At 42.9% G+C, this 23794-nt stretch overlaps 1 long non-coding RNA gene across 2 annotated transcripts in view; it reads left to right on the top strand.

The window, feature by feature from the left end:
- LOC124849735 overlaps nt 1-23437 on the top strand; it is a 29234-nt gene extending 5797 nt beyond the window's left edge. Inside the window, exons 3-6 of one of the 2 annotated variants that reach the window (XR_007030218.1) lie at nt 15443-15543; nt 16829-16933; nt 17164-17375; nt 22426-23437. This is a non-coding gene — a long non-coding RNA (uncharacterized LOC124849735). Of the gene's footprint in view, nt 1-15442; nt 15544-16828; nt 16934-17143; nt 17376-22425 lie in introns of both variants that reach the window. The other variant, XR_007030217.1, reaches the window with a different exon arrangement.
- The last annotated feature ends 357 nt before the right edge of the window (nt 23438-23794 follow it).

The raw sequence follows: 23794 nt of genomic DNA, 5'->3' as shown, positions 1-23794 counted from the left end.
CAATTTTCAAAGCTTATAGGGGTGTTTTTAAAAAAAATCAGTCAGCGGACAGGACTTGTCAAGACCTGCTGTGGAAGACGGAGCACGCTGCTGTTCCTCGATATGAACAGGCCCCCGTACCTTGAGAGAGCTGCTGTCTGCAGACAAGGTGGTGCAGAGGAATGTGTGGCTGTGTTTTATAAATGGGCTGAAACCACTCGGAATCTGGAGCCTCACAGGCGACGACCGTTTAATACCAAAATGACTCCTTTTTCACAAACCTTCACCTCATGACTTAACAATGGGGATGCAGAATAAAGCCTCCAAAGACCTTATTCCAACAAGAAAGTTTCTACATTCATTTATTCAATCGGTCTCTCTGTCTCTCCCTGGCCCTTTGCACCACTCCCTCTGGATTCATGCTGTGATCTTAACATTACAAATGGCTTCTGTGGCAGCGCTTTGATTAAATTTGTTTCTATGAGATTCATTCCAGCCCTAACTCTGGTCTCGGTGCTCATGTGGCTTGTTTTCTTGATGAATGCACCCCTGCCCTGTCAACAGTCATTTGCGAGATCTCTTCTCATAAACTCGCTTGCGTTACGGGAGGCCCAAAAAATCTCCTTCCTGCTGTATCTTTACTGCGTTCCCACTGTAATCTTCTAACCTTTGCTGAGGTTGTGCAGCCACATTCAGACTAAATATACATGTATATGTATAATGCCAGGGACAGCTGGCATGTGGCCCCAGGGTGTTTTTGTGTGTGGAATGGACATGGCTGATTGGGTTTTGATTGATATGTTGCTCTTTTCCTAGGGGAGGAGAAAGAGGAGTATTTAATGCCTATTGCTTCATACAGAGTGAAGTATCGATTGGCCCGCGCCTCCATCTTGCCTTCGTCACACACCCCTCAGGCTCCACGGCTCCCAGAGCTCCGATAAGATGTCATCATTTCTCCGTCGGCAGGAGTCATTTTCAAATCTGGTGCTCGCATTTTGCGTCTGTTCTGTTTGGAGCAGTATGATGATTACCGCTAAAAGCGGATAAAACGTGTGGGTTTTTTGTTGTTTTTTTTTCTCCACCCACCCCACGAAGAGACCAAAACCAACACTGAATTTATCCTGCTAACAAGTACTGCCCTGTGTTACCACAGCTTGATGTGGCTTGCTTGCACCACGGAAATCTGCTGTTATCCAAAAGCTATTAAAAAGACATTAAAGGCGCCACACTGTTGGAATGGGTGACATGGAATTTTATTGCGATGAACACAGACAGTGCTGTTTGTTCTGGAAACGACTGAAATTGGGAGTTTTGGTCTCGGTGGACTTGCTCCATGTCAGAAAAAGACATCGCTGAGCATTATTGGAGGCAGCGCTCTGTGTTAACATGGCTGAAAGAAGGGGTGCGGGGGTCTAATTGTTTTCTAATGTGAAGCATTTTAGAAGTGCAAGGATAGACTACAACAGATGGTAAAGTTGTCAATATTTTATGTTACATGAATCTTATAAACTAGAACCACAGCCAGGTGAGCGACAGCCCTCCCTTTTCTCTTGTGGAGGATTTTAATAGTTACAAGGATGTTTTTTCACAATTCGCAACCTGCATATTGGCATTGCTGTTCAAGTACTGTACAGTATATTTCCCAACCGCTTATAGGACACCTTAGTGAAGACGTAGCAGACACAAATCATTTCCAAGGGGGGTAACCGAGGCAGTGTCTTCTCCTCCGGCGCAGCTATGTTAGCGAACCTCAAATTGAGCCATGTTTTCCTCTTTTTTGACAGTCGGGAGTCGGGAGTGATAGATTGGCAGTCGGTTTTCGAAAAGTGACATTGATGGGAAACAACAGAAACGGCTCTGAGACGGGGGAGTCGGGCACAGTTTTTCCATCTCAAAGTTAGTCATGTTTTTGTGGCTGAAGAGTTCATCTTGCTTTACACTGAAAAACTAACGATTTGAACCCTGTCCTTTGTTATTTATACAGTTTTTTTCTTCTCTAATGCGATGTTAATAACTCACTTACTTCACACCGTCAGCTGAGCATCAAGCTTTGAGATCATTGGTGCTACAAACTCATGACAGTTACGAGCAAGGACAAATAAAAAAGTAAAGGAAAAAATGAAGGAAGAAAACAAAACAGAAGGACAACAAAATCACACAATGAGAAAGAAATGCACTACGGGGCTCCTGTAGCGCCATGGCAACTAGCAGACAATGTCATTACATCTTGCTCAAACACAAATCCAATGTACACAACAAATAGGCAATTCTATGGTCTGCCTGCTTTAATGTTCCCTTAAGACAGATAAAGAATTCAAACCTTAGGGTGAGAAATGGCATCTTTGATGAACCACGCAGGGGTAAAATGATAGCCTATTCCAGTGGAATGGGGGCGAAGAACAGAAGATAAGCATGTGTTTGTGGCCACGGATGTTTGAGTCAATCAAACTCACAGAGCATAAAACATCTAAAAGACGACAATGCGCTTTAATTTTATAGAGAAACCTATTCGGGGTAATTCAGTGTGTGGTGGCCTGATGTGTGGCTGCGCTGGGGTGTGAAATGATGGGTGTGAGGGAATGCATACCGAGTGAAAGGGGATAAAAAAGTAAGTTATGAAAATAAGATCTGAGCCATTTGAATCCCCATAACAATGGGTGTTACCAGAATAAGGGTTATAAACGCAAAAGACAATATTGCACTGATTGATATCTTTTGCGAAATAATTGGAAGATGCACTGGTGTTAACGTGGGCCGCAATCGCACCTGTCAGCGTGGTGATTAGCCAATCACTACACAAAAGAGGGTACAAGTGTGAGAAAGAGGTTATTAATAATAAGTCTAAAAAAGAAGTTCACTCAGTTGCATACTGTCTATCTGCCCTGAGCGGGAAAAGCAGCCACTGCTCCCAGTGGTGTCATCAACCCCGTGAGAGTGAGACTCCAGAAATGTCAACTAAATTTTATTTTTTGACCTTTTATTGTGTAAATATTCTGTCTGCAGTGTTTTTGGCTTTTGGTATAATATGAGTTTTTTTTTTATTTCTGTCAACATAAACAAAAACTTACCAAGTAAGTATTTATTACAAATGTTTCTATGGCGGTCATGACGTTTACAGACCAGGATTTACAGTGAATCAGCTTCACTCCACAGTTTGGATGGAAACTGAAGGTTCCTTGAAGGCGAAATTATGTTTCAAGATGGAATTATTTATCATAGATGTTCAGTTTATTTAAACAACAACTGGATTTTGGTTGCTTATCTTCTGGATTAATCTCTCTGTTGGCGTACTTACTTTCTACGGCCATGGATTAACGACAACCAAAGCTGAGGCATTTGCTTTTATCTCATGAAAATATGTCGAACATCACTTTTTCACAGGTAAAAAAAAGGTATGGGATAAAAAGCCTCACAAGAATTAAAATAACATGGCACAGTTACTGATTTCGGTCGGTTTTGTTTCAAGTAAAATAAGATTTTGCTTTCTAAAAAAGTGGCAGGAGAAACAAAAGAAGATATTTTTGAATAGTTTGTCAACACAATGTCACTTTAACATGGGGCCTCATGCTGGAGCTTTCACTAGAAATGTCTGAGAAGTGGAATCAAGCAGTGATCAGTATCAGACATACCAACCCCACTGACATTGTATTGATTTTTATTGTCACCAAAAAGCCTTTTAAACTGTTACTTTAACACGAATGTCATGATTCAATATCTTTTTATTTCATGGTCTCTCCACCATTTTTGTCATAATACATGGAATCCTATATGGAATCCAATATTTTTCATAATCCTCTTGAACCCACAGTGTTCTATTTGGAATAAGTAAATCTCTAATCAAAGCAATTTTCAACAGCATGCAATTAGTCCTTCGGTTGAAGTTTAAAAGGTCTTAGGCGACTTTTCCAAACTACCAAGTGATATACAGAAAATGAAAGAGTTACTTCTTGGAAAATGAATAAAACCGTGTTACCCAATACTTTCATGCCAATGCATTGCTTGCCTGTTATTTTTATGAGAATATATGCACTGGAATCAGTCGGCGAAGAACAATATTTAGTCATGTCACAGTGCAAGCAGGACGTCAGCAGCAGCAGCTTCAAACTGCCGTCAAAGTCTGGCTCCCGATTGCCTCTAGCCAGAGTGTGCCACATAAACACTTCGATGCGTTTTGGCAGCGCTCACTCGCCCAATACACAATGACAGTGATGTCTGTAAGTCGTCAGAAAATAGACAGAGAAACAGTTGTAGACAGCTGCTTCGCTAGATGTGCATGAAATGGACAAAAGAATAAATACACGGCTCAAACGCTGTTTGTAGCCCACTGCGCGGGTGTCAACAGATGGGATTCCTAAAACAAAACAAAAAAAAAGAATAAATGCATGGCCATCCAGCAAAAAGTTTGTCCTCCCTCAAGTTTTACTACAGTTCAATGCTGGCGAAGATGTGGAAAATCATTTAACGGTGTAGCGTTAGTAGCTTATTGCAATACTTACATTTGCAGAGAAGGATGATTGTTGCCCTAACCTTCCACAGATGCAAAATCCGAATATTCTATATGGTGTAGCATCATAACCCATTGTACATAGTGTTGTCTGATAAAACTTTTGGAGGTTTTATTCAAACTGGGCTTCCTGGATTCAGTTTAATTTTTTTACCAGGACCTTCACCAACACATGATACAGCCATTTTCTCCAACCAGTCCCAGTTCTTCTCCCCACAGACGTGCTTGTTTTCCATTTACCCGGTTGCTGTTTGCCATTGTCAGTAAAGACTTTGCCGTTAGCCACAGGACAGGACAGGACAGGATCCCAGTGCTGCCTCTGCGTATATTTATTAGTGTGCTCAAATAAAGAGTCAGGCCAGGGAGGTCACCCATCAGCACCGGGGGGAAAAGCAGGCCAGACCGAGATGGTAGCGCTGAGGTGAAACCCTTAGAGAGTGAAGAAATCAAGGTCTGATATGGTTCCAGTGTCCCTAGGCCAAAGCCATCTGGCAGCCGGAGAGTGATTGGTTTGCTCAGGCAATCATACATCACTTTTCACCTGTATCAAACCAATTGGCTGGCCTTCCATGGACAGCTGCTCCCTCACACGGCGCTTGACACTTTGATGGATAATGGATAGACATAGGCTCCATATGGTAGATACGGAGCAGATTTTAGTCCATGTAATCCTAAATCCTTTTTTTTCCCTAACCCTCCACCAAAATTACTTGGAGAGCATGCCATATACACGGGATAATCCACACACAGACTAGTGAGAAGAAAGTAGCCAAAAGTAATCCTCAAAATCCACTCTGAAGTGAATTTTCCGCCACTGCAAAGATCGCAAATGTCAAGTGGCCTATTATTCTAAACGCTTCCAACTTTGCTGAGGTGCCAACTGATTGGTTGTAATGATAGCTAGTTTTTGATGATAGCAAAGTTCCCGTGTGACACCTGCAAGCTGATAATGTCGCACTTGAGGTTGTATCGCACTTGTGCATGCGGCTTTTTCTGCAACTGTACGTACTGTTGTCGTGGGGCAGGCGGCAAAGATAAGAGCACAAAGGAACACATTTGCCATTTACTGCAGTTCAGTCAGTGTTTGTGAATGATGTTATCATCCACTTTCTTTAAGCCTGAGGTATTTATGTGTAACATTAGATATTTATACATACATACATGAGCATTAATCAAAGTAAAAGTGTGAGGGGGAATTACTGATTAAGAGATTAATGCTTGAAAGCTCAGACAATCCGCTCCAGGACCGTGTGTCGTGATTTGGTTTTGATGACATTTGATTGACACAGTGATGTCGGCATAAGCAAACAATGCCACTGCTGTGCAAAGTTGCTGAATTGGTGTGTGGAAATATGACATTACCTTTTTTTCTACATGAGACCCACCCACTGCAAACCAGTGAGAAAAAAATTAAATAACCGAAATTGTTCCAACTTTGACAGAAATCAGTGGCTTCGTGTAAGAACTGATCGGCCATTTTTTAAGACCTTTGTCATGAAAAACACAAATATATCTCTTGGATGCTAATTTTGTTGAGCGATAGAATGCTAAGCTAACATCATACCAAAACAGCCACACATCACAATTTTTACCAAATGGTTCAAAAAAAAATAATTGCTAGCTAGTTAGGGAACACTTCCTACACATCCAATAGACACAATGAAGCGCTATCAATCATTTTCCCATCCACCATTTCGATTTCATTCACTCTTTGATTCATCTGTTGTTGGTTGGTTTTTTTTCCGCCTTTCAGCTCTGTTTTGGTCTCAACCACCTCTGGAGAGAGACGTGTCTACGCCTGCCAAATGTAAAACCTTTTTTATCAGATGCTTACAGGGTATTTAAGATGTTTTGGGGTCACACGGTATGTTTGAGGTCACAAAAGTGCTGAGACGGAACTAATGACACGTGTACCGGGAAAACTAATGGTCACAATTGTTTCAGAGACGTGTGTCTTCCAGTTTGGCACAGATGATGGAAAGTGAACATCCTAAATGGAAATGAATCATTACAGAATGCACACTGCCGTATGCGTATGTGTGCGTGTGTGTGTTATGAGTGTTGTGTCACAAAGGTGGGCTGTATCTATTAACCCCTTACCTGTGCCATAAACAGGTCAACTCTCCGGGGAGGTGATTATTCTCACGCCTGGTTAATGGTCCTTTGTGACAGCACTTAATGGAAATTAATGACCGGCTTTAGGACGCTTTGCACACAAACAGGAAGGCTGCTGCCGTCGCCAGTGTGCCGCTATTGCCATTGTTTCCCTTTGCACCTAGGAAGGGGGGAGAAATGAGGATCCATACTGTAACGCAAAAAATGCATCGCGAGGATTCAATTGCGGCCGCTGAGATGTTCCCCGTGGGGTTTTCTGCATTTCGTTTTTTCCTCTCTCTCGGTAGAGCGAAGAACACAATGCTATACCTCTGTTTAGGAGCTGCCTTTGTTTAATGTGAGCGGAATACAATATAAGGACATTTAATACACTTCATTAAGTTTCCATTATATTTTTTGCTTTGGGTGATTGGCTGAAATGAGCGATCAGATTTGCCTGTTTCTGTCAGTGATACGCGGACAGGGCGAGATGACATGATTAAGAGGTCATTTGGTTAATTGCGCAATACTGCCAGTGTGTCGCATTCTTGGAAAATGAAATAGGTGCCAGGGGCACAAGCAATTCATGCAAGTCACATCATGGAGAGAGAAAAAAACAAGCTGAGCAAAATTGCTTTTTAGCCTCTTGTTCTTTTCTTTTTTTCCCTCTCCTCTGTCTTTATGCAAATTATTATTAATGTACATGAAGAGATGTGCATTAGTTTGCCATGTTCTGTGTATCACGCAGTGAGTAAGTGAGTGAGGGGGTGGCATTGAGGGAGAGGGTGGGGGGGACACGGGATGAGCAATGAACTGCAAGAATTTATCGGACATTTTCACAGATTTTTGACTTTGGTAAAGAGTCGAGGGCGCCACCTGAGCAAAAGGGCGCACAGGTTGCGGGTGCAGCGACTATCCGACATTATAATCAAAGGGCATTAATAATGCAGTTAAATTGAATTCCCATGTAAGCGTGCGGGGGAAGTGGTCCGAGGCCGCGGCAGGGGCATACAAACTCTAACCCCACCCACCCCGTCCCACCACTTCAGCCCTCATCTGAATGAAACCAGCCCTCTGCTGCCACCCCTCCTCCGTCTCATGTGTCCCGGCCCCTTTAATCTCTGCCGTTCACACACTCTGCCCTTCTGTCCGACCTCCAGCCCTTATTCCCCATCTCATCCCTCTGACAACCCCCCCGCATGCTTTCTTTTCATTATGCCCCCCCCCCCAGCAACCCCGAGTGTCCGAGGCAACACTGTGGCAAGACTGCCATCTCTGGCAGTGACATCCTTTTTTTTCTGCTGCCATTGTCTCCCCCCCCCCCCCCCCCCCCCCCCCGGAGTGTCTTCAACATCCAGCCGGACCGATAGTGTAATGAAGCGAGACTGCCATCTGCCGTCCGCAGGGATTTTTCCTCCTCCTCGCCGCCGTGGCCTGCTGCAGCACAGACGGAGCAACATTGCCATCTGCTGTGGCTGCGGATTCAATTAACCTGGTAATTTTTAACTTTGGCTGCAGCTTCTTGCTGAGTTCTTCTGCAACCTTCCGTGTTCTTTTTTTCCCTCTTTATGCCAGAGCCATAACACATTCTGATCTTGTGGTTACGATACAAATGTGCTTGTCATCGTCTAGTTCTGAAAGGGGGGGGGGGCGTCACTAAATTCAGCTGTAATTTGGTTGTATTGTTTTCCAATCTTGGCCCCTCTCCTGCCTCGTTATTGTTTTGTCATCAGTATCGCGCGGCAACATCCGTTTTCGTGTCGGGCGGCGGCAGACAGACGGAGTAAATGCGGCTCCTGGCGCGGCCGTGGCACTGTAGGATGATGGAGAATATATTGGCATGGAACCCCCGAGGCATCAATCAGTTTTTGTATTGTTTATCGCTGATAAATGAGATTCCAGATGCATAATCAATTTGCTTCTCTTGCCATTTGTGCTACAGGATTATTTTCACAGTGCATGCCAATCAATTTTTGCAATAAATTCTCCAGAAGAGCCGGTGCCATTAATAAATGTCAGATGCCCGCATGCGCTCTATACCTCAGAGCGCGTCGGCTCAAGTTCTTCAGACATTTCTTTCTTGAGCAATTGTTGCGCTCGCCAAAGAAACTTTTTTTTTTGTCTGTGTGTGCGTGTACACAGTTTTTGATGCATCGCTGTGACATACTAGTCTTCGGCATGTTATTCATCTTCCAGCACAATGATGAACTGCAGTTTCTGCTCCCATAGTTACACCTGAAAGCGCTGAGGTCAATCAGCACAATAGACCAACACAACAGCCGCGCTTTGCCTTCCCTCTGTTTTCTCTTTTATTAAAAAAACACTTTCAGCCCACACAAGAGGAGACACTACCTCTACACGACCACAGACCCACACTCACACACACACATGCACACACACACTCACACATGCACACACACACACACACACACACTCTCATGCACACACACACACACACACACACGCACATGCACACACACATACACATGCACATGCACACACACACACACACACACACACACACACACACACACACACACACACATACATGCACACACACACACACACACACAGACCCACACTTACACATACATGCACACACACACACACACACACACACACACACATACATGCAAACACACACACACACACACACACACTCACACATGCACACACACACACACACACACACACTCACACATGCACACACACACACTCTCACACTCTCTCACACACACACATGCACACACAACCACACAAACACACGATTCAGCCATTTAATAGAAAAGTCAAGGTGTCTCTTGTGAGACTCATTTCAAAAATGTTGCCATGGAGCTGCCTCTTTTACAAAAGCGTTAAGGTTTGTTTCTTGAGCCATCGGTGGCCTTGTGAATTCAGCCGACTCTACACTTCATGTTAACGTGCCTCCTCATATCTTCAGTAGTATGATTAGGATGTTACGATTTATTCCTCGTGTTAAAATTGCCCCATTAGTTTAAAAAGGGGGGGGGGGGGGGAGTGGTCAGGCAATTACTACACCGCACGGAGCAGCAGAGGAAAGATTCCAGTAATGATTGTCAATATTATTGCTTCTTCCCTCGCACCAAAATGTCACGGACACGATTGAAATAGGTTGGTGATGCTTTTCCTGGTTAAATGATACGTTTCATTCAGTGCTTCTCCTGGTGCAGGATGAATCGCACTGAGAAAATGAATTAATAATATTCCAGCACACACCTTTTGTATCTATATTTTCCTATTTTTCTTATGAGCCTTTGATAAATGTTTAAAGGGTTGCATCTGAGTTAGGCTGTACAGTATATGAACACCACACTTTTCTCTTCACAAGCAGCGATCAATACGTCATGTTTCTCTGCTTTTTGAAGTGTTAAACAAATCTTTAAAAGCCTTTCACTTTTGATGATCTCAGAGTTGTTGGAAGAGGGGGGCGCGCACAACTGGGCTCATTACATGTTGGCCGTGGGAACTTGTTACGTTCCCTTTTTTCCCTCTCCACACAGTTGCGAACTTTGTCCGTCTGCTGTTTGATGTGCAGTTTGACAGAGGTCGTTTCCTTCATAAATTTTTTTTAAAATAAATAAGAAAACAGCCGCCTGCTGCTTCAAGAAACATGCTTGATGAGAGAGCGAAGACTGAACAATGCTGTTAATGTGCCATGAACTAAAAAAGTGCTAAAAACATTTGTAGAGCTGCAGAACTGGCTGTGGCATCATCATTATTAAGTCATCAGTGACTTAATTGTCAATTCAGTCGTTAACAAAGGGGAGGAAAATATTTTTCCACAAATATTTCCTGTGTTGATGCTTGTGATCATGCTCGTATTTTGCACTCTGCCAATTTATGAAAACCCCCGAAAAAGCATCTCCGCTCACCTCGAGAGCGCTTCAGAGAACAGGGGGTTTTCTATTCACTCTATAGTTTTTGTGCATTGTGTGCAATCCAACCCAGACAGCCCGGCATGCATGTTTATCCAGTTTGGGAATTGTCCGCGAGTATTATGATGCCAGTAATGCACAGTTATTTCCATTCATTGGAAAATAATGTATGTTATTATGTATGTTTTTCTGCAAATGCTTTTCGGTTAATGTTTTTAACCCAGAGAACGCACGTTTCTGTATTCCTCCTATAATCATCCCTTTGGTTTGTGTAATTGCAGTGATTACCGTAATGTGTGAACCCTGTATGTTATGTACAGTCTTTTTACACTCACCATCTATTATTTTCTCGACGTTTTTCCAGCTTTGTGTATTTCCTCCGTCTCGCTTATTTGTGTGTTTCACTAAACACGTTCGACGCGTTACTTGCGGGAGGCAGGGATTCTTAAAATTCCAGATGCTAAAACAAAAGAGGCATTTCAGCGAGCTTATGGTAAGAGCTTCAGGCGGAGATTGTGAAGGCCTCAGTAGTTAGTGACAAGGGGAGCTGAGGCTGAGAAATCAGAAGTGACCATGGGTGGATTCGGATCGTCCTTCCTATCGTCTTTTTCTACTTACCTGCTATTCCTTGACCTCAGTGGAAAACATCATGAAGTAAAGGAGAGGTGTAATGGAGGATTCAGAGGACTTAGGAAGAGCCGACAGCGCTGCTCAGAGAATCCGACTCGACTTCCACTAAACTACGTCATTATATATGGTTAAACTTCACATTTGATGGACTACAAAAAACGCAGCGGCTCCATCGGCATGTTTCAGTGTTTTACCACCATGTGACATGAGATGTAAAATGATTCATATGCAACAGTAATTTACATGATGACCCTAAACGCCTCGCCGCTTCTGACATTGTACCCAAGCAGACTCCCCGTATTTTAGAATTGAGGTCGGTAAAGTCCCGTTCTTTACACTGTAGTCCGTTTGCTTTAGCTCCATGAGATAATATCATATTTATTCCCCCCCCACTGTTCAGGACAAACAAGAAAGACAGAGGTGATGTCACCTCTGATCCAATAACAACAAAACTCACCGCGCTCCTCCGAGGCTCTCTGAATACCACAGATTATCTCATATTTCTTTCGCAACATGATTAAAAGACTAATGTATAATTGACACCTTAAAAAAATGTTTATCATTGGATGACTGACGACAGTGTAATATTTCCAACTTACTGCTTTATTTTCAGTAGTACCAATAATGGTTCCTCTCACCGACCTGCCCTCCAGTTATCCACTCTCCTGTTTCTCCTGTGTGCAAAGAGTAACAGGACGTATAATAATCATCATCATCATCGTCATCGTTACAAATCATCTTTCGTTTTTTGGTGTTGGCAAATCAATCTCGCTCAACTACGACAAAACACTAATAGTTTAAAATAAAAGGTGAAAAGGTGTTGGAAAAAAAAAAACATTGAAGAGATAAATGAATGAATTGAGTTTTACGGACGCCCACAAGGTGGCGCTCTTTGACAACATTTAAAAAAACATGAGGGCAGTGGATTTCTAGTCTGGACTGACAGATGAGCTGTTTACTGCCTCAAGACGGTTTACAGTATAAATCATTCTTATCTTTTTTTTTTAAATATTTGCCTGCATGCTATATGGCATGTTTACTTTATGACTTTTTCCCCGATGTTTTGTGATTTTACTACCCTGCTTGCTGCTTTTTTGCCGATTGTGGGACTAGTAAAGGATCATCGTATCTTATATCAGTCATCCAGTGCAAGACGAGACCTTATTTAATTGGAGTGAGCTTTTAAACAGAGTACATTGGAACCCCAGAAAAACATTGCAGCCCGGACAGTCTGTGGAATATCATGAAAATGAAAATAATAACCTTTTCAAAGGTTTTTCAAAAGGGACATATTGTATTGTGCATCAGCTTGTCCTTTCATGCCACAAACAATGGAAGAAGCATCACGGACTTCTTTTAATCGTGAGTCACTGTTATCGAGTAGTCTTTTTCGTACAAAACAAAATTGTTATATATCGTGTTTGTTATGAGAGAATGGGCCCCTGGGCTCAGACCGGTAAAAGGCATCAACCCCCCCCCCCCAATATGTATATATATATATATAAATTTGTGGTCTTTTTACATGTCATATTTGGTCTTTTTTGTCATTTTCTGGTGTCTTTGCTTCTCTTTTGAAACATTTAAAACAAATGTATGATCAAATGACATGTTAACAGTCAGGCTCTGGTCCATCTCTTGGTCGCCCGGTGTGTAATATGGTAGCAACATACAACTTTTTATGTGACGTAGTTTACAGGACTTGTCTTTATTTTTTCCGAGGACTTTACGACTATAATGTATTTATTCATGTGTTCTGTGTGCGTTACATTTATTACTGTCAAAGGACCAGGACACGATGAGAAGGGCAAGTATATTCAAATTAAGGGGGAAATGCAACTCCATACGCTCTTTTACAGTGAAACGTGCACTTTGCTGCTCTGAATCCCTGCGCCCGGATGAGTCTCGCACGATACCGACGGTGTGTGACTGTACGGCAAACCTCCTGATGGCTGTTCTCTGTCTCCGCCGTCGCTGGGTAGCCTGGCGATAGGCTCCCGCAAACCATTAGTCACAGCTTAAAACCACAGACGATAACAGAGAGAGCTGGAGAGGAAGTTGGTGGAAAAGAGCGACTTCGGGAGGGAAGGGTAGGAGGCAGATCGAAAAAAAAAATAGAAAAAAGAAGGGAGGAATGATAAATAGGGGCCTCATTAATGTTTTATTTATTTATGTAAGAGGCAGAGAGGAGTGCGTTGATCGGCAGCAGCTCCTTCGCGGGCTGGAGCCAAGAGCAGAGGATTTTCACAGACTTGCAACAGCATGTGGGAAAAGTATCAATTTGGAGGGTGCTGTAAAAAAAAACAACAACCCATGAGTGACTTATTGTACAATGTTTCATGTTTCCATTCCCAGCAGGACATAATGTGAACGGCACCGTGAGCTTACTGTAAGACGCTCACCCACAGCCTGTCCGGCCCCCCCCCCTCCCCTTGCACCCCGCATTTTGGAGCCCGAGCGTGAGTCTGTGGCGCCACACTTACAACTGACAGCTTAATGCTGCTGCAGAAATTGTGTTTTTTTGTGGAGTGGGCAAAAATGAGATGGGATTTTTAGAAGGCTTCTCTCTTCTTATTTCGGGGTGGGCCTTTGCTGCGCTGTCTTCCTCATCATCTGTCACATTTGCCTGTCTAATGACGTCTAATAACAGAGTGAGGCGCGGCGCCGCCGAGCCAAACGCACTGCCAGCCATTGTGCCTGCGCCTTCCCGACGATGACTTGAGGTAAATGTTATGACGCAGGGGGAGTATTTCCACTCAGAGGCGAGACTCGACGCCAGCCGACGCAACTGTCTGTCTGTCTGTCAAACAGATGCTGGTCGGGGGGTGGGGGGGGGGACTCGGCTCCTCATCAGTGAAAGTATTGATTTTATAGGTTATATTTCTGTACCCTGTGTTTGTGGGCGTGTGTGTGTCTGTGTGAGAGGTTCTGTGTTATATAGCATTTAAAAAAAAACTCAATGTGCAAAACCTTCAAGCCTGGTTATGATCAAAAAATGAACGGTTGTCATGCTGAAAACAAAGTTGCCTTTCTTACTTTCTTGGAAAGTTGACGTTGTGGAGACAGACGGTCGCCCCTCTGAAGAAAGAGCTTTTTTTCTTTAAATAATTGTACATGCATGTGTGTAATCTTCTTGTACGCAAGGCCCTGTGTGTATGATGAATGTGCGTCAAAGACGGACAGAGCCAGAGCTCATGTGAATCCCTGTCAACACTCTCACAGTTAGCTCTTTCACTGTGCACATAACGCTCTGCATCGCAGACACACACGCGCACACACACACACACACACAAGCCCTTCACTTTTCACTCCGCGACATAGCCAGGAGGACACAATCGAACAATTGAAGCCTTTTAGTTAGAGAGTCACTCTGTGGCGTCCTGGATGATGAGGCCTGTGGGTGCATTAATGCTGTGTTCAATAAAAATTTAAAAAAAAAAACACTAGTCAGGAAGTGTGCAGACAGGTAGAGCTTCCACGGCAGCAGCGATGCCTTGTGAACACAAAACCCCTCTTTGTCTCACTCACGGGAATGCAACTTGAGTGGAAAGTGGTGTGCAATAATGATATTGCATCTGTGATCTTTCATAATTGTCACGACCTCGCGGGTCCGCGTCACAATCCAACAACAAATTGCTCCTCGGTGACTGACGGCATCCGAATGTGTCTTTGGTCACATGCTGCGTTCTGTGTCGGCATCACGAGTAATTGGATTTTCCTTTGTAAACATTTCTTGGGGGGTTAACCCGCACACACAAGACGAAACAATTATAACACTACACAGATAATGTGACATGGAAAAAAAAAATCAGCAAGCCGGAAAAAATTTAATGGCCTCCCACGAATGGCATTGATTTAAGCAAAAACTAAAATGAGCAATTTTAGATCTGCAAGAACTAATAAAGAGCAACATACCAGCTACACTACAGCTAAATTAGTCAGAAAATATGTGCACATCTGAATAGCTTCAGCCATCAATGAACACTAATATTTATTTTTGTGAGTGCAAATAAAATGAGAACTGGAGTTAAAATAAGCATAATCATAGAATCATAATTTTTAAACCATTATGAAACTGCAGCCAGTGCTTCCCCCCCAATGATTTTAGATTAGTGCAGTTCAACATGACCTTCAGAGAGGTGAACAGTTCCAACAAACAATAGTGTAAATGTTTCACTGAAATTCATAATAATTCCCTCTCTAACTCATTTCCATCTGTCCGTCTGCTTGTTTTCAATGCTTAAAATGAATCTTTTGCTATGATGAAGAGCAAAGATCAAAGTTGTGTTAAGAAGACATATCTATGTGTAATAATAATGTGACGGTGTTCCTTTGTTGTCAGGTTTCAGATTAAAAAGAGTAATGAATCCACTCAAGAAACGCGCCGGGATATTACAGCAAAATCAATGACAGAACGCAGATTGAGGGGGAAAGAAACTGAAGGTGAGAACAAAAAAAACATTTCTCCTTCTCTGTTCAAGCGAGTGGAGCTCAACATAAATCTGCTCTCAACTTCAATACAGCAAAATAAACGGTGAGCAGCAGGGGGTCCGAGCTTTGCAGACGGGAGTATATTTTGATGCTGTATCGAGGTGTTCATGCTCTCACATTATTTATATTTCGTCGTTATTTTGTCTTCCCTGCCTCTACTTGCTTATAAGATCTAACAAATGGCAGAATGAAGACAAAGAAACTTTGACAGGGTCTTATTTTGGTTGTTTTTTGTGGGCCTACCTATGAAAAGTGTGTACAAAATACTATCTAATGATTAAATGTGATGAGGAGGAGGAGTGGATGAGATTTTTAAGAAGATGAACTAGACCTCATATTTATTTTTGAGAGGACAAAGCAGCGATCAGCTACAAAGGGAACAAGGAAATTATCCAAAGAGGCAAATCTAAACCCAACTGACTTTTATGATAAAGTTTTAGAGACAACACAATTTAGCCAACATACTGGACATTTGAAAGTCAAACAGAAGGCAGTTGAAGGCAATTTCAACACGTTTTCCATTTGTCAAAATATGATTATACCATTTTTGGACTTATTTGCGGGAGCTTCAAGCCTCTGGCCGAGTCATGGCAGGGTTTGACTGACATTTGGGGTTGCTAGGAAACACGCTGTCAATTTCTGTGAGGCTGTGCTGACTCGAGAACGTCATGAGCCTTTATCGAAAGTTTAGTACCATGGAAATGGATGTATTGTACAGTATATCATTCATGAGGTGGAAGCTAGCGGACAAGGCTAACTAGGCATGTTAGCCCTAGTTTGCTAAAATAAGCAATAGCATGCCGGCGCTAGATGGGACTTTAGCTGTGCGTCGTGTGTTCATCCTGCATTATTAACAAGAGATAGAGATACCGAACCAGTCTAATTACAGTAAGCTCAAAGTTCACAGCTCCTTAGAGAAACACTAATTACTGCGGAGAAATTAACTGTAGATAATTGCATATTTGACCAAATAAGCGGGCTAAGGCTACGTGCTATACTGATGTCTTTGATAATCCTTCATCTAACTTTGGTTCAAATAATTCAAATGTGTTAAATGAAATCACAGTGAATACAATTTGTGGTTTTATATATATATATTAAGATATATTGCAGATTAATTGCTCATCTTTACTCGTTGTAAGCCCCTGAATTCAAACCCAGTTCATTTCTTGACACAGATGTGCATGTGTCCGAACCATGTGACGACTGATCTCTTGCGTTTCTTTCATTTTCGCAGGCTACACGGACAGAAATCCTTTTTAATAATGCCATTACCACTCTGTCCACCACTCTCTCCTCTTTGCAGTACACGGCAAGCGGGAGATAGAGATCTGTAACCAAGGTAACTAGCTGTTGTTTCCCTGGTACCGACCAGGAGCAACAGGTTTGTTGTTTCACATCATTACCTGTAGTGTGTCCACTCAACATACTGCGTTGTTTGTATCTCTAAGAGAGGACGTGGCTTGCACACTTAACTCACTATGCGATGAAACAATGGTGAATGCTATAGTCGTACATACCATTTTGTAAATGTCACGTGTGGCTTTTTCAGCTTTTGCAACTGCATTTCAGGCCAGAAGGGAGAGAGTGGATGGAAGCAGAATCCAATAGCCATCCAGTGGGAGGGCTTATCTGAGCGGCCCACATCCGCCGAGTCGCACATGACAGGCCTGTAACTCTTGTGGCAGGCTGCCGGCTGCGGGGTTAACCTGAGGTGGCAGCTCGCCAAATGCTCTGGAGTACGCGGGGTTCAAGTTTAGGCCTCGCGACCCTTAAATGATAAGGTGAGGGGTCGCGGAGAAGTCAGGAAACCATTGTTTTTAGAAATTCCAATTATTTGGTTATTTTAGTCGACTGGGGCCTGTATCCCCCCGCCCGCCCGCCCGCCCGCCCACGCCCACGCCAAATCCCCTACCCTACTGAACTCGGAGGTCTGCACATCATCATCGTATTAACCACATGTGTGCTGGCTGCGACTAGTGCACACTGCAGAAGAATGGGGAAAGGAAGTGGCATGATACATGGGGAGAGTTCAGGAGGTAATGAAAGGATGTTTGAGATTTAACCTAGGCCTGGGAACATACGTTATCAATCACAATACAACAAGGGAACTGTGGTAATTGAGCCACTGCATGTGAAAGACGGTGGTGCAGTGAATTTTGTCAAAAACGTCTCCCTTGCAGTATCATTTTTTTCCTTGTTTCTCAGGAGAAAAATCTGAATTCGCTTGGGTCACTATGTGTAACCTGATAGCGGGGGGGGGATTTTTAAATCTTACAGGCTCTCTCGACGTTCGCTCGACGACGTGTTGGCCGCATTGAAAGAGCACAGTGTAAACAGACCTTGGAAATCTCGTTGCTCTCCTGCAAGAGGCAATGTGTTTATTTCAGTTACGCGGCTGCGGCCGGGCTTGCGGAAGCACAAAGCACTCTCCTGTGAATCCATTATCTCGGCAAATGAGCAGTTTAAGACGCTAGCCTCCGTCTGAACTCCTCCTGTCCTGAGTTCCGTCCGACTGATGAACCAGGCATGTGAGCATCCGCCGAACAAGTGTCTCCGTAGGATCTATAGGTGTCGGCGACAAACTTCTCGCCGGATAGACAGGAGTCAAAAACGAAAACAAATCTATTAACATTTGTCTTTTGACCGACTTCGACGACTCACGTGAAGTCACTATGTTTTTATAATGGCTGCTCATTTGAACAGGAATCCACCACTTCTTTTGGAGTGTGCCAATAAGAGGAGGACCCTTCCAACACGCCGTCTGTATAATCAAAAGATTTGTCATGCGCTTATTGTATTTGTTGTGGTTCACCCGCCACGTGCGTTCGGAGAGACGAGGACTCATTAGCACCATAAAGTACCAAAAATCAACACCTCTGAAGAACGTAAGAAATGACGAGAGGCAGCAGAGGAAACAAAAGGGTAGTGAGCATAAAGGGATTGTGATAGTGCGGTAGAACAAACGGAGGAACGGCGCAGCTCAACAAACGTCAGCGTTTATCAAAGAGAGAGACCTTCCCAGAGGACCGAGCCGTCGGCCCCCACGGGTGCCGTGTCAACTCTCGGCCTGACTGATTGCCTCCCTGCCTCTTTGGCAACATGCGGCGGGGGGTTTTCCTCCAACCGTCCTGGACCCGAATGCTGCCACACGGAGGGCTCATTAACACTTAAAAAAATCTCAAACAAAAGGTAGAATGGCTGCTTTCTCTTCTGGATAGCAATTTTCTATCTCTGTCCTTTTGAGTGCGGCCACGATCCCAGCGTCTGGAGTTTTTTTAGTTTTTCTTCTTTACTACGTCTTTTCATTCCTGAGGCCACATTATGAAGTGGGCCTCTTGTTGGAAACACATGCTTTTCGGTATTTTTATTTTTTTTTACCCTTGGCTTTTGGATAGCCACTTCCCTTATATAACCATGTCTTTACTCTGCCAATACCACAGAAACCTTTTCCTTCCATTTAGATGCCTGAAGTCTCAATACAAGTAGAGGACAATGCCAAGAGTGAGTTTGTAAAAAAAAAAAGAAGAGGAGAGAGCATTTAACTGGGGAAATGATCAAAGTAAGGAATGGTGAACGCGGCGTGACTCTATTGCCATACATCTCTTTTTATAGCACACATTTCACTGTCATATCCCGTAACGATTACACACATTAGTTCCGTTCTTATTGTTTAATTTATCCATAAAGTCATCTATCACATTACAACGGCCGCACCGGCGGGGGTGTGGTACCCTCGAGAGGGGCCGTGCCACGCGTTTTCTTTTCTGCTTTGCCACTGTGATCAATTGCGGTGTACGTGGCTTTATTCTTATCCGCAGCCGTGATGAATGGAAAAGTGATTCTGCCGCATATGCCATTTTCATTCGAATCAATACTAAAATGTAAAGGGAAAAGAGGAGAGGGCATCTTCCCTTCACTCCCCCACTTTTTCCTCAGCAAATGTAAATGGTATGAGTCAGGTTTACAGTATGTGCATGTTATGGGATAAAATAACACAGAACAGATCTATGAGTAGATTAAAAAAAAGTCATTTTTATGTAGGAGGAAAATCTGCTGGAAGAGTAACTTAACACCAGGCTGAAAGGCAATGTTTCACTGCCCTAGAAATACTACACATATACAGTAAATCTAGCACGACCAAGTAATATATATTTTAACAAAGGACACATCCATCAGTAAGAGAGCCTGAGATCTTAGAATATATATTGAACAACAACAAAATATATTCGTTTTTTTTTATCATTAAAATTAAACAACAGCAAATCCTGAGAAGCTGGAGCCATACACTGTAAAAGACTTCCTCCTGTTGTACAACAATGAAGCTAAGATATCCTTGGATACGGGTGCCGCCATCTTGTGCCTTTGATGTCATCCGGAGCCTGAGTCTGTACAGGAGTTATGGTGGAGCGCAGCTACGGTATCGAGGAATTTGACCAACCTGTATTTGTGAAAAAAAATCATTTTATGTGCACCTTAAATTTTTTAGCGGCGTTTATGACCTTTACTGCTGCCAGCCACCAGGGGGCGATCAAGATGATATGGCTTCAATTAGGGGGAGCTGTCATGTCGTACATCGTAATATACAGTCTCAGGCTGGCATTTCCAATTTTACCCTTTTGACGTAATTTGGAGTCAGTGTCTGCACAGAATATTGATTATAAAGCGTACTCGTCCAATCTTGTTCGACCAAAAGCGAGTCAGTCTCAGCTGTCAATCATGACGTTTCACTCACACCGAAAAAATCTAAAAAAATCAAATAACTAATTAAAACCAAACTTATCAGACACATGTACTCTTGAACATACACCATTGTGATTAGAACTACCTAAAATTACATCTTTGAGAAAATTATATTTAATGTGTTCTTTCAGTTTTGTATTTGGTCTGCTAACATGGAGGAGACGGGGTTCACGACCTGTCCTGCAGCCAGCCACCAGGTGGCGATCAGGGCTTCACTTTGGGGAGCTGTCATGTCGTCCATCCTCATCTGAGAGAGCCCCTGAGCCCCATCCCTGATTTCAAGGGGAATAAACTCTTGAACTTCTCCTCCTAGATTCACAATCATTTGACTGGAAAAGCTATATTTTCATCAGTTATGATCTCTGTTCGAGGATTTTCTTCTGTTTATGTCGAATTGCAGCGCGACGTACAGTTGATCTTGATGTTGATCTTGGTACAGAACTGGGGCATAAACAGGCCCTGTTTACACCACAGGAAGAAGAAGAAAATGTGAGCTTTCAAAATGATGAAAGATTTTATTGAAGTAAACACAACAAAATGTCAATCAGCCGGCATTTCGGCAGACGAAAAGCCTGATTCAAAAGCCACGTCCCAGTTGTTTATACAGGTTGTTTACACTTGTCCAATTGACCACTGGTCACCAACGTTCCACGTGCAGCTGTATGTGCCAGGGTGATGTATGTACAGTATGTGACTGAAGTACTGCATAGTGTACTCCATCATTTATTTGAGTTTCATAATGTGAGGATTAATCGGTTGGTCAGTTTATGGAAAATCAACTAGGGTTAAGCTGAGAGACCTACATATGTGAATACAATAATACAAATACAGCTGGCAAACAAAAAGAACTGCCACAATTACAAAAAATTAAGATCGTTTTATTACATTTTTGGTGGAGCACCCACTTGCTCGCCGTTAATCCGGAGCAACATCTGTGGATATTTGCGTTCTCATATACATTAATGTAATTAACTGTAACCGTGTCACTTACCTTAAGTTATATAGTTCCCCAACCATAACCATATTTCCAACGTGTTTATCAACTCACCGAGTCGCTTTTTTCACCCACCAGATGGATTTCCATCCGTTGTCATACTAATGTATTGTCAAAAAAAGAGAGAGATGGAAAAGTTGACATTGAAAAAAAGAGAGAGACTGTGATAAATGATAAGTGATGATGGAAACAGATTTTCCATCAGAAACAAGGGACCCTTGTTGCATGGCAGCCTGCTCTTTATCACCATAGTAGCTGATAAAACCGCAACAGGGTGCAAATGAATCTGAAGAATCTTTTATGCGAAGCAGCAGTGGTCCTCTGGTGCTTGATGTTATCTTGTCTTGTCCTTTTGAATATGTTGGGCGGGGGTGGGGGGGGGGGATTGCAAACATGCACTGATTTAACTTATTTTATGTACTGAAAATGTGCCACTTGCACATCATTTCAATGGTAACATGACAATTCATCCACTCTTTCACTCAAAAACACAGTACAGTGTGGAGGCCGGACTCACTCTGGGTTTCTGTGAATGCTGATTATCCATACTTCCCCTCCGCAGCCTAATGCAGCAAGTCATCTTAAAGTGCACACATACCCCCCATCCACCCACTCCCCTCACCACGTCTCGTGTGTTTGATTCCCGTAATTGTAAGTGCCGCTCCTGAGGGGGTGTTTTTGCCACGCAGGGGCGGGGTGGAGCTTCAACCAACACTGTGCCCGACATATTTTGGGGGAAAAGGAACACTCCCCACGGGGAGCAGGGATCTGTCCGGGCGGTGCCAGGGGGTGGGACGGGTAAAGGAGAGTGATGAGGACTTCATCACGGGCCGAGCAGATCGGTCGCTGTGAGAGGATGGATGGAAGTTAAATGAAATGAAAAATTGATGGTGGGGATGTGCGAGACAGGAAGAGAACGTGACTGTACTTCTTTTTTTTTTTTTTTTAAAGAGGAGAAAGCAGCATTGTACGACTCGCAGTTGTTTCATCGGCGCCTGAGCAATTGGGCAAGTGGAGCAAATGCCTCTCCATTACTCAGTCAGGGGGCGTTACAGTTTTGCTGACCTGCTTTCTGTCTTTTTCCCTATCTTTTTAAGGGACAAGGGATCTATATGGTGGAGGACATAGTGAAAACCCATAAGCTGTGTATAGAAATGGACGTAGGCACCGCGTTCGGAGAGTGAAGCCGACGAGGAAGTGCCTAAAACCTGTTTTCTCTCTAATGACCAGCAGGGGGAGACTCCACTAGTTGCAAAAAGACGTCCGTCTCTGAGAAAAGGACTCTACTTGCCACTTGCAAAAACCTCATTATTGTGTTTATTTTGGCCTCAATTTGCCAATGAAGTGATACGACAATCAACAGCAAATTAATTCAAAATAATTTTCATAACTTATTAGTGATTTAAGTCATTAATCAAGCAAAAGTGCCCGACTGAGTTGTTCGTTTCGCCTTCTGGATTTGTGAAAAAAGAATTATTAGGCAAGTGGATCTTGCATTTTTCACTATGTTTTTGACCTTTTTATAGAACAAGTAAATAATTATGAAAATAACGAGTGGTTGCAACCTTTAATTGGTCTCTCTTTTTGATCTGCTCTTCTCTCGTTGGCACCCGTTGCTTTTGCTTCCTGCTGTGACACAGGGTCCCAGTGTTGACTATATTAGTGAGAATTATCAAATTAAAACTGACAAGGGGTAAAATAGCCTTGTTTTCCGGACAAGAAAGCAATTGATCTCTAATTTCAAATTAAAAAAAAAGGATGAATGGGGGAAAAAATACAATCCGTCTCCCTGTGGAAGGGAAAAGTGCCCAGAGGTCTGTGGAAAAACTAAGTGTTTGATTCTGCACAGGCATTAGATAGCTTCACATACTGCTATGAATTTAAATACTAGTGCATTGCATTAATGCTTCTTTCGGCAAAACTCATTTGAAAGCTCTCAAGGTCACACCGAAGGAACAGCCACCACGACGAATGAGTCTCTCTGAAGTCCAACATGAATCATTATTGTGTGTATGATTCGTGGACGTACAAACCTCGTGTTGAACCCATGTTAACATGAAAGAAATCCCAATAATAAAAGCAGTGCTTAAAGACTGTTTTCAATGATTTTGTGTTTTCAGCGCAGAAAAAAGCGGGTTGAACTTCAGACTCAACCTTGATGAATCGCTCAAAAGAGAATAACAGACAACTTTAAGATGTCAGCATTTATTTTCTTGTCAAAACGTAGGTACTGCAGAAACCACTTCAACCCTCCTGCGTCGGATTGTAATGTTTGTTTTTTATTGTATTCTATCAAGACCCCATAGAGTCAGAAACTGCAGCGCAGAGATACAGGTGAATATACTGTGGGTGACAGCCTGCAAATCAGTCCTTTGTCATCCTGTCAGATTCTTATATGCTTCCAGGTGAGCTGCTGTATAAAAGAGGCATAGTATAAAAACACATAACTCCTTTATGTATTTTTTT

This window comes from Scophthalmus maximus, chromosome 20, assembly GCF_022379125.1.
Source record: "Scophthalmus maximus strain ysfricsl-2021 chromosome 20, ASM2237912v1, whole genome shotgun sequence".
NCBI classification, from domain to species: Eukaryota; Metazoa; Chordata; class Actinopteri; order Pleuronectiformes; family Scophthalmidae; genus Scophthalmus; species Scophthalmus maximus.
This window is presented reverse-complemented; position numbering and strand designations above follow the sequence as displayed.